The 14,501-nt window shown below is 46.0% G+C and overlaps 1 protein-coding gene across 2 annotated transcripts in view; it reads right to left on the bottom strand.

Moving 5' to 3' along the window:
* The window catches only part of SLC15A2 (solute carrier family 15 member 2), a 126,949-nt gene that overhangs the window by 75,155 nt on the left and 37,293 nt on the right, over positions 1-14,501 (bottom strand). Inside the window, exon 2 of one of the 2 annotated variants that reach the window (XM_044978347.1) lies at positions 9,425-9,641. The exons of the other annotated variant lie outside the window; for it this stretch is intronic. The gene's annotated coding sequence lies outside the window, so the exon portion shown is untranslated. The remainder of the gene's footprint in view (positions 1-9,424; positions 9,642-14,501) is intronic. 2 annotated transcript variants of the gene reach the window in all.

The raw sequence follows: 14,501 nt of genomic DNA, 5'->3' as shown, positions 1-14,501 counted from the left end.
GATATCATCAACGCCAATTTAACTAGAGTTATTCCAGAATGAGACCAGTATAACTGAGATCAGAATCTGAACCTGATGCTGGATGTATTTGTATAATTTTAAATTAATTTGGTTGTGCTGGAAGGTGCCAGGCAGAGTCCTGGAGACTGAAGTCCTCCATATACAGCATGGGCAGTAGCAGTGCAAGCTTCCCCCCACACCATCCAGCCGCACACATGCCATGCCCCACATCCATGTGCATCAGCTCTGAACTGGAGGGACCAACTGTAGAGATGAGAAGGTAGTTTAGTTGCTACGTCCATACAGTCACAGACCCATCAGACAAGACTTCCATGAAGGGCACCAATCAGGAGCAGCCGTGGTAGGTTTTCAATGTGCTACTTTGTGACAGAATTCTGCAGCAGCATAAGGACAAGCAACGCTACAGCAGATTTGTCTAATCTCCGCCCCCCTGTTGCTGCTACAGCAGAAAGTAAGGCAATGTAGACAGAGTGAAAGCCTCACTACACAGTCGCATGACCAGGTAAGTTATTAGTAATGCTCAGTTACACCTCAGGCTGGGGGTGGGGACATACAGACACCAGCATAGCTGACAATGGCAAGGCTTGCAAGAAGGCGATAAAGAGCAGTAGCCCTCTTCCTTCCAGCATCTCAGTCCCACACATCTCAATTCTGTGACATGCCTGGTCTCCCATTCACAAGGATGCAGGAGTTGCAAGGTTGTTATAGAGTGGAAGGCTCGAAGGTGGCGGCATAGGATGTTACTGCAGCACCTTCTCTGGGTAATGTACAGTAACTGCTCAGGAATAGCGCTGGACTGAAAACAAGAATTCTGTTCCATGAAGAATTACAAGACAACAACCCAGACCCATGCCCGAATAGCCAAGGCATTCCTCTGGGATGTGGGACACCTAGGCTCAAGTCCCTACTCCACCTGATTCGGAGCAAGGACTAAAACCTGGGTCTCCAAAATCCCAGGGGAGTGCACTAACCTCTGGGCTAGAGCCAGTCTCTTCTGTTGGAGCCATTCTGCAGCCTGGCGGTGAGTGCACTAACATCAATTGGTTACGGTGGGGCGGGTCTCTCTTTCTCAACGAAAATTTCACCAAAAGGGATACGTTTCCACAAACAGTTCTGGTTGTAGCCAATCAGTATTTTCTGACAAAAAAAAAACTTTAGTCAAAAATTTCCAACCAGCCCGTGTGTCACATAGCAACAACCACATGAATACTCAACTTAATGTGAAACATCTGGAAACATCTAGTTGACACTGGGCATGCTCAAAGGCTTAACACATTAGCATAGTCACATGGACTCATTTGCATAGCGATGCCCATAGCTGTAATACAATCCCTATCCTTACCACCATGACGCATTCATCAAGTACTGTATAGGGCCACGTTATCAAGATAATTCAGCTGTATGTGTGTCACTAACAGCAGAATTTGGGTCATTACTGAACAAAGCAAGAAAGAGCGCACCACATTTACTGACTTTCTTGCTGGAGCCTGCCCGGCTGTGTATGTGTCTGCACATTTGGCTATTACAGGGAGGGAATGCAGGTGCAATCTGGGCACAGATAACTTAGTCTCCAAATTCCACACCAAGAGAGAATTATGCATCAGTACTAATAAACACAGAGCATTTTGAGTTGAATGATTTCAGGGAGTGAATGGCTGCTGGCACAAACAACCTATTTCATGAGAACTTAGCAGGGGAGTAATTTAATGGAGCTAGAATAAAATGCATTCACCCAGAACTCAGATTTAAAAGAAATTGCTTTTTTCTGAATCACCTGGCTGCACTTTTTTGCACACTTTCCCTGATCAGTGTGCTAATTAACTCAGAACTGTTTGGGCAAAAAGCTTTGGACCTTTTTCCTCTTGCCCCAAGGAGCAGATTCTTTAGAAAAATTAATTATAGATTTTCTTTTCAAGTTCAACTTGTGCTGACTTTGGGTGAGACTCAGCCCCGGAATAAGCAGGTGCAATTCCCACTGCAGTCAGTGGGCACTGGTCCTGCTTAAAACGCCCTCTGGCCTATAAGTGGAGGGTCTTGACTAAGGACTTTGGTTGTAGTCAAATAACTGATGGGGTTTCATTGTCATTATTTGCTGAGGGCTAGATTGTCACTACCCTGACTAAGCCACAGTGGGAATCCCCACTTACTCCTCTGCTTGGCTGTGCTCAGATTATAGACAGACATCAGTGAGGAGTGCAAGAGCTACTCCCCTAATACTGGCTGCTGAGAGTGGGAAGGGGTTGAGGACCCCTTGTGATGCAGTATGGAATCTGGGGGACATTTTAGGATATTATGAATACCAATATTGTAAAATCACAATGAGTTAGGCCAGATATGGCATGTAAAATATCTACAAAAAATGTTATAATTTGCCAAATGTGATAATCTTGTTTATATGTTTGTATCACCTTGGTATTAGGGGTTATAGATATGTATGTATGTCTGTATTTCAAAACTTGTGCTATGCTTCTGGGTGACACCCCCAGACAGTTTGGCATCAGCTCTGCCTAGCCTGCTTGATGGCCCATTAAGGACCACCAGCTATACAACTGACCCACTGAGAGAAGACAAGGGATACACCTTATGACTCAGGAAGGCATGCAGGGGCCTGCCTATGGACAGAACTCAGCCTTTCAGGCCATGTGCCAGGCAGCTTGGGTCTGGAACAAAGGAAATCAAGCTGCATGGCAAAAGACTATAAAAGGCAGCTGCATCTTCTCCATTTTGTCCTCATTCCTGCTTCTCACCTCTGGAGGAACTTTGCTACAAATGAAGCTCTGAACAAAGGACCGAATGACCCATCCAAGCTGTGGATGTGTTCCAGAGGGACTTTCAAACCCGCAAACTCACCAATACTGCTAGGAACCTAATGGACTTGGAAGTCTTTGTATGCATGTGACTGTTTTACCATTTAACATTTCTCTTCTTGTTCTTTCTTTTTTCTTTATAATAAACCTTTAGTTTTAGACGCTAAAGGACTGGCCGGCAGAGTGGTTTTTTGGTAAGATCCAAACCTACGCTGACCTGGTGAGGTGGCCGACCCTTTGGGGTCAGAAGAAAATTTTACATACGTGAGCAGTTTTTAAAATGACTTCTCCCTGTACTGGACCGAGGTGCTGACTGGGAGCCAGAGAACTGGAATGCAATATGGGGGCTGTGTGATTTCTTTTTTGCTTACTGATAACCAGTGTGGGGGAACAGAAGCAAAGTTTGTGACCGGTTAGAGAGTTTAACTTCAGTGTTACCCACCAGTCTTGGGAGTATCTACTCTCCCTTTTGCAGCCTGCCCTGACCTTGGCATTTCCAGTGAGGGCTGCCCAGGCACCCTGGGTCACATCCCTGACTCCACCTACTCCAGTCACCAAACAAAGTAGCTCAGTTCTATGAGGCAGGGACCATCTCATTGTTCTGTGTCTGTGGGGGCTCCAAGGTGCTACCACAATACAATAAATAAAAATTGATGGCCAGGTGCATAGGGAGGAGTGAGCAGCTCCACAAAAAGGGGTGAAATGGTTTATTCCTTCCCCAAGAAAGGGAGGGGCAGGCAGGATTGTATCTGTCTGAACCACAATTCATTCTCTGGTCTGCCTCTTGGGGAGCACAGTCAGGCACTGCTCCCCACTCAGCACAAGACTGTGGAGTTACAGACTAGCCCCAGGTGCTGACAGTACGCTCTGTGCTGTACCAAACAGAGAGGAAGATTTGGGGCCAGATCCTCAGCTGATGTAAATCCATTTAATTCCATCCACTTCAGTGGGACACGACCAATTCACACCAGCTGAGGAGCTGGGACCACGTTCTAGAAGGCACACAATAGAATTTGAACAGCCTATACAAACAATGTACTAATGGGAGCCATGCATCCGACGAAGTGGGTATTCACCCACGAAAGCTCATGCTCCAATACGTCTATAAGGTGCCACAGGACTCTTTGGGTTTGGCTACACTTGCAGCTGTACAGCGCTGGGAGTTACAGCTGTCTTCGTACAGCTGTGTAGGGAAAGCGCTGCAGTGTGGCCACACTGACAGCTACCAGCGCGGCAGTGTGGCCACATTTACAGCGGTGTTGGGAGTGGTGCATTATGGGCAGCTATCCCAGCGTTCAAGTGGCTGCAACGTGCTTTTCAAAAGAGGGGGCTGGGGTGGAGTGTGACAGGGAGCGTGGGGGAGACAGAGAGAGTGGATTTTTGGAGCTGACACTGTGTCAGCTCCCTGCCTTGCAAGTTCCGACCCCTTCCCCCACCCCTCTCTCATTCACTAAATGCAAATAGCCTTCTTTGTTTTTTTCCTCACAGATCAGATAATCAGCTGCTCTGAAATGGACACACACACCCCCGCCCGCCGTGCTGCTTCTCTCCTCAAGCAAACACTAGCTGTGGACATTCCAGAGGGATCCCCCTGCCTGTCTCATTGACAGCAAACAGGAGCTGTGTTTGTTTTTTAGATAAGCAGCTCTGGGAGCCCCGAGTTCACAACAAAACAAAGAGAGGCATCACAACAAAACAAAGAGTGTTATCTTTACTTAAAAGCATTATGGGAAGGTTCCGGAGGTCAGTTACAGCGTAGTAAGATTAATCACTGTTTACGCTGGCACCCCAGCACTGCAACAGCAGCGCTGTTCTCTTTATTCCTCTCATCGAGGTGGAGTACATGCAGCGCTGTAGCCAGGGAGATGCAGCGCTGTATGTGCCTTGCCAGTGTGGACAGGGAGTAAGTTACAGCACTGTAAAGCCACCACCAGCGCTGTAACTCTCAAGTGTAGCCAAGCCCTTTGTTGCTTTTTACAGATCCAGACTAACATGGCTACCCCTCTGATACTATACAAACAATGCTTCTAAAAAGGGAGAATATATTTACTCTCCGGCTCAGTCATCACATGGCTGTTCCCCTCCTGTCTGAAAGCTTTATTCATGTAGCTGCAAGACCTGGTTGGAGAGGGAGATTCAGCTGATGGCAAATCCAAAGTACATACATTTTCTCAAAGCTCTTGAGAAGAATTAAGAATCCAAAACGTATGTGAGAGAGGGAGATGTTATCCAGTGCTTTATGGGGCTTCTTGTTCTGATTTCCTGACTCAGGCCAAAGATTGTTTCCACTAATCTTTAAAAAGAAGCCAATGGCCAAGAAAAGCTGGTTCTGGGGGTTAATTTAATGTAGCACAGCAACCTCCCTAGCCTGCAGCTTGTACAGTAGAACTCAGCTTCTGTGATTTTACAGCTCTGGGGATGACCCTCCAGGCCGAAAGGAAGCGATAACCATGCTGCCAGCCCTGCAAAGCTGTGAGATGCATTCAGTGAGAGTTCATTGCCAATACTCATGGCACTGTTCAGCTTGCTGAAAAGTACTAATGGGAGCACTGGGCATGGAGAGGACAAAGCCTTTTTATTGAATGGCCTCCCAGCCAGTGTGTGAGTAGGGTTCTTTCTCTCTCACACACATTGTGAATGGTGGGGAATTGGGGGTTGTTACGTGCAGGACTTAACTCATTGTCTCTTCCCAGCTCTCATTTGCAAGGACAAATCCTGCAAAAAATGCCATTGAATTCAATGGGAGTTTGGGTGTGTTCCAATCAGGGATTCTATTCTGCTCATTGGAGAGAGGGCCCGATTCTCCTCTCAGGGAGACCTGTCTAAATCAGGAATAAGTCCACTGAGATCAACAGAGCTACCCCACTGTGAAACTGGAGTAAATGAGAGGAGAACAGGCCCAGAATGACTAAGCCACAAAATTCATGTCTGGATCCAGACTTCCTCACAGCCCTGGGTGGCGTCGGATGGTGAATTCCAGCCTGAGTCCCTCGCTGCCCATACCTGACTTCAGGTTGCTTTGCTTTTCTTATCTGCCAGATCCCCCTTTGGATGTGATCGTGCTGCACGTTTACATGGATTACAACGAGCCAAAAAGCCATGGCAGTTGTGGCCAGTCCCATTTCCTGCCATATCTCCTCTTATAATCCTTAGGGCTGTCAGGTGGTTCTGTAGCAGGCACCAAGCTGAGAGCATCGAGACGGCAGTTAAAGAAAGGCCTTCTCAACTCCCTCAGGGTTCACCCCTCAGGCCTCCAGAAATGAAGTTTTGTCTACCTCATTTCACACAGTAACGGCCTCGATGACCTCCCACGTAACAGAGATTGCAGCACACCAAGCAAAATCAAGCGTGTCCTTTCCGTGTCCTGTGGGACAGTGTGTGTCTAAGGCACAGCCCTGCATTGGCAGTGGGATAGAACTGTACTACCCCAGAGGGAATTTAGGGAGACTAATCCCACCCCAGCTCCTTAACATCCATAGGACGGCGTGCAGCCATTTAGGATGGTACAGCCTGTTTCCCATCCCCCATCCCCAGTGCATCTGCCTGCTCTGCCAAGCAACATAGAGACGGGGAGACCTATCCAGGGCAGGGCCGGCTCCAGGCACCAGCATTCCAGGCTGGTGCTTGGGGCGGCATTCTGCAAGGGGTGGCAGTCCCTGTTGTTTTGCCCCCAAGCAGCGCGCCGAATTGCCGCCGCAGAGGGCGGGGGCAGTCCGTGTGCCCTTAGGGCGGCAGGCGCGTTTCCACGGTGAGGGCAATTCCGCTGCAGCTTCTATGTTTAGCTGTCTGGGGCGGCTTCAGCTAAACATAGAAGCTGCCGCCGAATTGCCGCCGCCGCAGAAACACGCCTGCCGTCCTAAGGGCACACGGACTGCCCCCGCCGTCTGCAGTGGCAATTCGGCGCGCTGCTTGGGGCGGCGAAAACTGTAGAGCCGGCCCTGATCCAGGGGCTCAGATCATCGGATTAATTGCTGGCTTCATCCAGCTATTTCTACAGAGGATCTTAGTCTGTATTTCTTAGAATTTAATGGGGAATTCTCAAGACTTGCTAGCGTACAAGAAAGAATTATTTGAAACTGAGAAGGCCTGTGCCTTGCACTGAAGTGGTAAAGTGGTAATCATGTGGACTTCCCAGGATACACTGAAAAGGCCCTTCAGGCAAGCTGGGTGAGGTAATATCTCGTATTGGACCAACTTCTGTTGGAGAGAGAGACAAGCCACAAGCCACACAGAGCTCTTCTTCAGGTTCCATAGAAGTTGGTACAATACGAGATGTTACCTCACTCCCTTTGTCTCTCTAATGTCCTGGGACCAGCACAACTACAAATTCAGGCAAGGTCAGAGGTGAAAGTAAGCTGGTCCGGTCCGGTCCGGCGTACCGGCAAGAGCCAGTACACCGTGCCGGACTGCACCGGCTTCCGCAGTAGGGATTTAAAGGGCTCTGGGCTCCCCGCCGCAGCGGGCAGCCCAGAGCCCTTTGAATCCCGCCCGCGGCTCCAGCGTCCGGGCTGGGGACGGATTTAAAGGGCGCTCTAAGTCCTGTAAATTACTTTCACCTCTGGGCAAGGTGCAATCAACCCAAGCTGATTTATTCTTATCTCATCACTGTTGGGGGCAGGAAGAGGAGGAGAGACAGGGCAAGAGACAGGAACAGCTTGAGTGTAATGTAATGGCAAATTAGATCACACTAGGCCTGTCTCCACCCTGTCCTTTTGCTCCTGAACTGCACTGACACCACCTTCCAGCTAACTTCCTGAGTTTACAAGACAGTTGTGAGAGTGGAAGGTAGAATTTAAAAGGGTTTGAAAAGTTATAGAAGAGAGAAAATCTGCAGCAGTATATCCTATTAGAGATGGACCAGAAGCAGAACCACCACCCCCCTTTCAGGCTTGGGGGGAAAGCTCAGACTTTGAAATTGGAATTAACAAGACATACCACCCCTCACCTTAATTATATTGCGTGTATTTTACTTCCCTGTCTTCCAGTTTCCATGTACTTTAATTGCAAGCTCTTCTAGATGGGCATGCTTTGTTCTACGTCTCTGAAGCATCTATCACACTTTTGGGTACTTGATAAATAACAGTAACAATAATTAACAATTAGGCGAATTTTTCAGCCAAGCAGATCTTCCTTTAGGCCAGCACAATTTGCACCCATAATATTTGTGTGTGTAACAAACTTTGCAATCATCAAATGAATGGCAGGTGCAAATCAGCCTCAGACTGCCTCATTTTGTCCCCACAGTTCTGCATAATCACAAGAGATGGCACAAAAACATTTTGCAATAAAACCTGGGCTCCATCAGCTCAGGATATAAAATTACATTTTATCCCATGAGGCCGTGCAAGTTCAATGTGCCATGACTTAGCTTATCTGAGTCAAAACAGCTAACTACCCAAAGGAGCAGAGTAGTTTGATATAAATGTGCTCATTGCACCAGGAGCGCTCTAGAAATGGGGTTTCTTCAAGATCTCCATTATTTCCCTTATTTCTTAAAGGGACATTGTCAAGATAAGGGAAAAACAAAAATGCCTACCCTGTGTTACCAATACTACCCAACTTCATCCAAACTGAGAGTATTTTAAAAATCTCATTTGCTGTTTATTCACTCTTTGCATTTCACAGGGAAACTGCTCTGGCCAATTTCACTCTGTGTTTTTCATCAGTTTCACTCACGGGTTCACCGCCTCAGATCTGCCTCAGGGTGGGGGCTGGGTTTTTAACTCAGCCAGAGGATGTGCCAGTTGTTTCTCATTAGACTGTTGAAGAGCAGCTTTCACATGCAAACCCTCCTTCCCCTCTTCTTTCTTTTTGTTTTACAGTCCCTCAACTCTAAGCCTAAACTTACTTGACAATCACCATGGAATTGTTCAAATTAGGCCCAGTTGTCCCCTGTGGAAAAGGAAGGGATGGGAACAAGCAGCCCTCCACCACACTCGCTCCAGGGGTAAGAAGGGCAAGACGGGCTCTAGAGAGCCGGGCCTGGAGTACGGCTTTATCGACAGCATTGTCAGCTCTGCAGGGATATCCCACAGTGTCAGAGTTCACTTGGGCAAGTTCCTGAGATGGCTGGAGAGCGGGGACGTGGCCAGCAGGGGAACTCATGGGGACATGGCTCCATTGGCTGCCACAGAATCAGGAAGGAAGAGGTGGGCCAGAAGACGACAAGAAGCCTTTGCATAGCTGGTCTGGGCTGTCACCTGACCTCTGGAGGCTGCACAAATCCTTCCGGCCAAATCCCCTCCAGCTCAGGAATGTCTTGAAGAAAACGCCATTACTGCAATTTCAGTGTGTTTCCTATTTACATTGTAAGCTCCTGGAGGCTCTGTGTGTTACGCTGGCATAAAGTGCCAAGCACAGCAGGGCCCCAATCCCTGAATGGGGCCTCCAGGCACTACCACAATACAAATCATAAATATCTCCAGCTTCAATACAAGATTATTCTCCCTCTGCTTTTCTCCTCGTTACCACTCCCGCTCTATGGCCACCTGTGGAATTTTCATTCCAACCCTCTAGTCTTTCCCCACTGCCACCACCTACAATGGAGATTCAGACGAAAACATCCACCTGGTTGTTCTGCTGCAATGTGAACTTACACCGAATCTTTGCTTTTACTGCTTGACTTACAGCTCCAGTGCCGTAGCTTCTCCTATTTGTCAATTTCTCCATTTCTCATCTGACCTTTAGTACTTTATAAGGAATCTTCTATTTTTTTCAGTAGGCGGCCAGTCCTTGAAACTATAATTACTCCATTATATCACCATAGCCGATTCTAAGTAATTTTCCAGAAGTTCAGTTCAGTCCTCTGCTTGCCTAAGGAGATATAAAAATTTACACCTATTATAAAATTGAGAATAAAAGCTGATTGCAGCAGGTAAAGACAATAATGTGCTGTAATGTTAACTAGCTCAATTGCATTGCATGTCTATTTAAAGAAGACTTGTCTGATTGTCAACAGGGCGGTGATTTAAATTCCTGCTAAAATTACCGCCATAAAAGTAACAGCGTTTTATTACATTAGTACAGGGAACAGTTATGTACATTTTGGACTTTTATGCCTGTTGCCAGTGGTGAGCAATCTATTAATTATTAAGCCAAAATGATCTGCTGAAAGAGGCAGCAAATTTAGTTCCTAAAAAACAATTTTAAAAAATCCAGCAAACTGAATGGCAGAGTTGGGAACAGAATCCAGGCTGCACATGGGACTGTTCTCAAGGCAGGCATGAAACAGCAAGGAAGACTGCTTCAGTGGTTATGGAACTAGATTTGGGAGACCCCAGTTCATTTACTCTTTCATAGACTGCCTGTGCAACACCTTGCATAAGCCTCAGTGTGCCTGTTTCCCATCTGTAAAATGGGGATAACACCACCCTTGTGAGGTAGGGGGAAGTGCTATCAGGATAAAAACAGTGAGGATTGCAAGGTGCTGAAGGAGGCCACTCTAGATAGGACAGAACTTCTATTGATGTCAAGGTGTGTTCTTGATGCAGATCAAGGTAATATGGCCAAATATACTATGAACAGAGATAATTTCATTCCGCACTGAAATGCAGCCTATGGGTAACCATATACATACGTATAGTACTGCAATGCCCTAGCACAAGCCAAGCAGTTGCAGTGCAAGCTTCCCCATATTACCCAAGCTACACACTTAAACTCTATGCAGAGCAGATCACCTTGCATTGCAAGAGAGTAATTCAGTCTTGATACCAATGCAGCCCTTGAGACTGCCGACAGGATGGGCAGTTTGTGCCAACTGTGGTGGTGGTTTTGTGATACAGACACTTGTCTGTGAAAAACTGAACTGAGATCCAGCAAACTCATTTCATGCAGACCACCAAGCAGCCAACTGATGTGATGGTGATGCCTTTAGGATGCTATCAAATCCAACATGGGAAGCATTAGAACCAGCAATTTATCAAAATAATCTTGTTCATTCACATTCAGCTTACTCACCATTTATTCACTCTTTACTCAGGATTATTCTAGACTGCTGAGTAAGGATAGCCAGATTTGGCCCTTTATTGCTGTTACGGTTTTTCCCAGGAAATTTGCACTGGAAAATGTTTGCAATTTTGAAAATAATGCCTTTGTAAACACTGTGGCTTTGGGTTCCACAGGATAATAGGACCATTATGGCATAAATTCGTTAGAAGTGATAATAGTTCAAGCAGGCTATAGAGTAAAAATCAATTGTGTTAAACTTTATGACCCCTCTAGAATTCATTTATTTTGAAGTTCATTCGATTTCTGTAAAAACAAACAAAAAAAAAAGAAAAAAAAAAGAAAAAAACACCTCACTTAAATGGGGTAAAGGGAAGAGCTTTGGAGAACTCTCAGCATCCCATTATATTTGGTACAATTTTGTGATTGGATTTGCATAAGATGATTTCTAATTAGGAACCGCAGCAGCTTAGGAACATTGGTCTGACTGACAGATAGCACTGCAGGAGCAGCCAAGATAGGAAGAACACATGCCTGGAATGTGAATCGCAGAAACTGGCCTTCAAACTTATCATTAAAGAAAGATTTGATCTGCTATGAAAAATACCTCATCAGCTGGAACAAGGGCCCTCACAGAGCTACGAATCATCTTATCAAGCAGAGCACAGGAACCATGTACATATAATGACCAATCAGAGGGATTTATAGGGCGGTCTCTGAGCCAAAACAATAGAAAACACCCAACCAGCCAGATGACACATCAAAACGAGACAGCGGCTAGAGGGGAACGGCGGGCATGTTTTGTAAGTTACCCTAGTTTAATATGTGGGAGGTGGGTTAAAATACAAAAGGAGGATTATAACATTAAGGCATGGGATTGGGACTCAGGAGATCTGAATTTATTTCCCAGCTTTGCCGCAGACTGTGTGTGGGACCTGCGGGAAGTCACCTCGACTCTCTGGGCCCTAGTTCCTCACCTGTAATGATAGTACTCTCCTTACCAGACTTGTTTATTTCGATTGTAAGCTCTTCTGGGCAGACACTGTCTGTCTATGTGCTTGTACAGCACATTTTACACTGGGGCCCCCGATCTCAGCTGGGCGTGCTACCATAATACAAATAATAATAATTGTCAACTTTTCAGTGTGTTTACATTTGGGAATGGAGGTTGTTCCCTTTCCCCAACACAGAAATGAATATGAAATAGACTAAATTCCTTTCCTCTTCATTAAAGCTCTTCAGAGGGCAGGTCTCTGGTTTGGATGTTAAGGGTTTTCATAAGCTACACAGAATATCACCACTCTTTCTGGGACACTGGCCATTGCCTACAGGACCTTCCACCCACACAAAGTAGTAAAGTCTCCAAGTGGTCCCTGACGGGGTCTTTTGGAGCCGAGGGGAAAAATCGTCCTTTAAACTGCGGAAATCTTCAGAGGGGAACTTCAGAGCTCCACCAACAGTGGAAATAGAAAGCAGCTGCACTGACAGTCCCAGTTAGGAGCAATGATGTGCAAAAAGGGCTTTGAAAAACAACTGGCCTTTCATCTTCAATAGCAAGCTAAACAATTATAAACCAGCTGAGCTTAGCAGGGGAAAGCAAATCACTGCCACACAGTACATTAAACATGGCAAGGCCTTCAGATGCCATATTTTGTCAATCTCCTTTTTAGATAATGTGCTCTTTCCAAATGCTAAAATGTGACCTGATTAATAACAATGAAGACATTCCTCTGGATCTCTTGTCAGTTTCACTGCCCATGTCCTCTGCTTAGTTTACAACAGGGGAAGGAGGAAGGTGTGGACGTTCAGGCAGAGAACTGGAAGTTAGAAGATCTGGGTTCACTTTTGACTCTGCAAAAGGCTCCCTTTGTGACCTTGGGCAAGTCACTTCATCTCTCTGTGACTCCATGTCTTCATCTATAAAATTAGGATAATTCTAATGTTATATACATATCTTGTGGCAATGAGTTCAACAAGAGCAGACGGGCTAACTAAGCATTGTACATAAATACCTTTGTCTGTTTAAATTTGCTGCATTTCAATTGCATTTAATGTCCCCTTGTCGAGAATGGGTGTTCACACATTACCCAATCTTCCTTTTCTACACCCTTCACTATTTAATATATATTTAGAGAGGAGGTTCATAAAAGGGGACATGATAAAGTCCCAATCCTTTCATTTTCACCTCACATGGAAGACTTTCCAGGACTCTGATCATTTTTGTCACCCATCTCTTACCTCCCTCAATTTCAGCTGGATTCTTTTACAGACAGGGCGACCCCCAGAGCCAAACACAGTATTCCAGAGTGCACCACTAATTTGTAAGAACAGCCCTTTATGTAGTCCAGGTGGTAATGCTCTTCCATGTTCTATCTTAGTGCACAGATATACCTAGCTTAAGTCCAGCCTGCCTGCTCCCAGTGCCATATGCCAGCATATCCTCTCCTCCTTTACCAGTGTTACTTAGCAAATAAACCTGGAGAACTGCATGTTGCAACTAACTTTTTCCCCCTCTGCTCCACATTAGGATACAAGATAACTCAGTGCACACAGAAACCAAACCCTGCTTTCTCTGTCGTTACATCTTGTGCCCAACTTTTTGCTGTTTGTCAGGCTGAATGACCAGCACAATTCCTCTCTGGCAAATACAAGCTGGTGCTGACACTTGTGGCTAAATGCCTGGTGTTGTGCCAGATGTTTTTGTATCCGCCAAGAGCAGACAGTTGCCCCCAGAGGAGTTGCCTTGAGAAGAGCCCAGCTGTTTTACTCTGCTAAAATGTGTGCTTTAATTTGCTTTCACAGCTTTCACCAATGAAACAGCATATGGGTCTCTGCTTTATTCTTTAATTCCCTGCAAAGCAACACCAGGGTTTCAAGAGGGACCGTTTGCTAAGATCACAGTTCTAATTACGACAAGATCACGTACAGATAGTGCCTACTCACACGCTAAACAGTGCAGCACATTTAGCATTTCTACAGCATTTTCTGGAAGACTCCTGGGAGCACGACTTATAGATTCCTGACTAGGATTCTGGAACAAACAATGGTGACATTGCCCCCTGAGAACTGGTCCCACATTTTATGCTGAGCAGAGGACATGCAGGGAAAGGCCCTTGGGAATTTAGTCAGTGGATGAATATTCATACTGTGTCTGATTCTGTTCCCACTGAATTCAGTGGCAAAATTCCCATTGATTTCAATGGGAGTAGAATCAGGTCCATGTGATGGTTACAAACATCATTGATTATATTTTATGTACCTCATTCTTGAGAATCTCAGCAACTTGATTTCAGGATCTCTCAGTGACCCGAGATGTAACACCTGGGGATCAGAAAGTGCTTTGAAAAGATTAGCGAACAGAGGCAATGTACACACTACCACTTATGTTGGTATAATTTATGTTGCTCAGGGATGTGAATAAGCCACCCCCTCAAGTGATGTAAATTACACTGACTTAAGTGCCGGTGCAGACAGCGCTATGTCGGCGGGAGAGCTGCTACTGCCGCTCGTGGGGGTTGGAGTAATGAAGTTGACAGGAGACCTCTTTCCCGTTGGCTTAGAGCGTCTGCACTAGCAGTGCTACTGCGGTGCAGCTGCATCAGTGCAGCTACACCGCTGTAAGCTCTGGAGTGTAACCATAGCCTAAGACTCACAACATCACCTGTGTGGTAAGTATTTTGTGTCCCCATTTTACAGATGGTGAAACTGAGCCACAGAGAGGTGAGGTAA

The sequence above is a fragment of the Mauremys mutica genome, chromosome 10 (genome assembly GCF_020497125.1).
Source record: "Mauremys mutica isolate MM-2020 ecotype Southern chromosome 10, ASM2049712v1, whole genome shotgun sequence".
NCBI lineage: Eukaryota > Metazoa > Chordata > Testudines > Geoemydidae > Mauremys > Mauremys mutica.
This window is presented reverse-complemented; position numbering and strand designations above follow the sequence as displayed.